The following is a 2,720-nucleotide window of genomic DNA, read 5'->3' on the forward strand; positions in this document are numbered from 1 at the left end:
AGAAAATTAAAATTAAGTTTACAATTCAATATTATAGTAATATGGATTTTTATATTTTCCCATGTGTTTAACTTACTGGAGAACTTTAAAATTTCATATAGCTCCAAGTTACATTATAACATCATTTTTTTTCAACCTGAAGGTCTCCCTTTGACATTTCCTGTAAGACAGGTCTAGTAATAATAAGATTTCACTGCTTTTATGTACCAGAAAATGTCTTTTTTTCCTTTTATTTCTTGAAGGAAAATTTTCCGGTTATAATATTTTCAGTTAACAGTTTTTATTCTATCATCACTTTGAATATATTTATCACTGTGTTAGGTTCTCAATTTCTCCTGAGAACTCAGAGTATAATCTTACTGACACTCTCTTATACATGACAAGTTACTGATTTCTTGCTGCTTTCAATATTTTTTTCATCTTTTGATAATTTGATTGTGTCTTTTTGTTGTTCTCCTTGAGGTTATCCTACGTGGAGTTTGTTGAGTTTCTTGGATTGTATATTGACGTCTTTAATTAATTTTGAGAAGATTTAGCCATTTTTTATTCAAATGATTTCTCCGCCTCTTTCCCTTTCATCTCCTTCCAGGACTCCTATAATGCATATATTGTTCCACTTCCTGAAGTTCCCCTTATGCCATCGGCTAGCCTCGTTTTCCTCATTCTTTTGTCTTTCTGCTCCTCAGCGACTACAAATAGGGCGCTGCCTTCCTTTTCGTTAGTGCAGTTTTTTCCTGACTGTTCATACATTCCATTGCATCTCCCTAGTAAATTTCTCATTGTAGTTTTCGTACTTTTCTGCTTTAGAATTCTGATTGCCTTTTTTTTTTTTTTAGAATTCACATCGCTTTGATTTATTCCCATTTTATTGACATGATTTTTTAAACAAAATTCTTTTTAGTTATTTGTCTGTGTTTTTATTTACTTATTTGATCATATTAAAGCCAGCTTAAACTTTTTTGTCTGGCAATTATTACCCCTGTGTTTCCTCAGGGACAGTTTCTGTCAACGTGTATTGTTTCAATGTGTAGACTAGGTTCTCCTACTTCTTTGTAAGGCTGGTGATTTTTTTGTTGTTGTTGATAGTGTCAAAAAAATAGGTATCTGAAAAAAAAAGAAACCACCATCTCTCCCAGGTTATGCAGACTTCTTGTATTTGTCATGATAGTACCATGCAAGTAGTTTTACTGACTTTAAACTCCTCTGTGCTCGGCCAGTTCATGCCTCCCCAACCCACGTCCCTGGCAAGTTACTGAACTTTTAATGTCTCCATAGCTCTGCTCTTTCCAGAATATTTTATAGTTGGAATTACACAGTATGTAGTGTTTTCAGGCTTCCTTCACTTAAGAATATGCATATGAAGTGTCTTCATGCCTTATCATGGATTGATAACATATCTTATTAAGAAACTGTCGAACTATCTTCCAAAGTGGTTGTATCATTTTGCAACCCTGCCACTAACAAAAGATTGCTTCCATTGTGACACATCTTCACCAGCACTTAGTCTTGTTGCTTCTTAGATTTTGACCGTTCAAATAGGTATGTAGTAATATCGTATATCTGTTTTAATTTGCATGTAACTGATGACATATAATGTGAAGCATTGTTTTATATGCTTATTTGCCACTTGTTTATCTTCTTTAATGACTTGTCTATTATGGTCTTTAGTCTGTTTTCTTAAGTTATTTTCCTCATTGTTGATTTCAAGAGTTCTTTGTTTTTTTAGGAAACAATATTTTACCAGATGTCTCTTTTAGATAGATATCCTTTTTTTGCAAGCTTTTCTGAGTCTTGGGCTTGCTGCTCACTTTTGGTTTTTTTCATAGATCATAAGATTTTAATTTTAATAAATTGCAGCTTATCAATTTTTTCTAAGTTCTGCCTCAGGACACATATCTGTCTCAGTCAGTGAAGTCCATGACACTTGATCTCAGGGTTGTAAGTTTGAGCCCCATGTTGGGTGTAGAGATTTCTTTAAAAAAAACGTTTTTTAAAGTTTTATTTATTTATTTGACAGAGCGAGGGAGTGGGAAAGCACACATAGGGGGAGCAGCAGGCAGAGGGAGTAGCAGGGAACCTTCCCTCGGTTGAACCCAGGACCCTGGTTCATGACCTGTGCCAAACACAAGACACTTCACTAACTGAGCCACACAGGTACCCTCTTAAAAACAAATCTTTAAAAGATAAGTTATGTGTTGGCCTTGTATCTAATGGTCATGTTCATACTCGATATCATCTAGCTTTCTCCTATGTTATCAAGAAACTTTGTAGTGTTACATTCTACATTTAGGTCTGCGATGCATTTTGAGCTAATTTTGGTGGAGCATATAAAGTACTTGTCTAGATTGATTGACTGATTGACTGACTGACTGATTGATTTGCATCAGGATGTCCAGTTGTTCCAGCATCATTTTGGAAAGACAATATTTCCTTCATTGTGTTGTCTTTGTTTCCTTGACAAAGATCAGTTAACTATATTTATGTGGGTGTTTTTCTGGGTTCTCTATTTTTTGCCATTTATTTTTTATCTGGTCTTACACTAGACCACCAGTCATGATTGCTGCAGCTTTGGAGAAAATCTTGAAATTGGGTAGCATCCTTCTTTCATCTTTCTTCATTTTCAATATTGTGTTGGCTATTCTAGGTCTTTTTTCCTCCCACGTAAGTTTTATAATCACTTTGTCAATGTCCACCAAATAACTTGATGGAATTTTGATTGG

Source organism: Eumetopias jubatus, unplaced genomic scaffold (genome assembly GCF_037043125.1).
Source record: "Eumetopias jubatus isolate StellerSeaLion01/CBP00866 unplaced genomic scaffold, mEumJub1_p1.0 scaffold_5, whole genome shotgun sequence".
In the NCBI taxonomy this organism is placed as follows: Eukaryota; Metazoa; Chordata; class Mammalia; order Carnivora; family Otariidae; genus Eumetopias; species Eumetopias jubatus.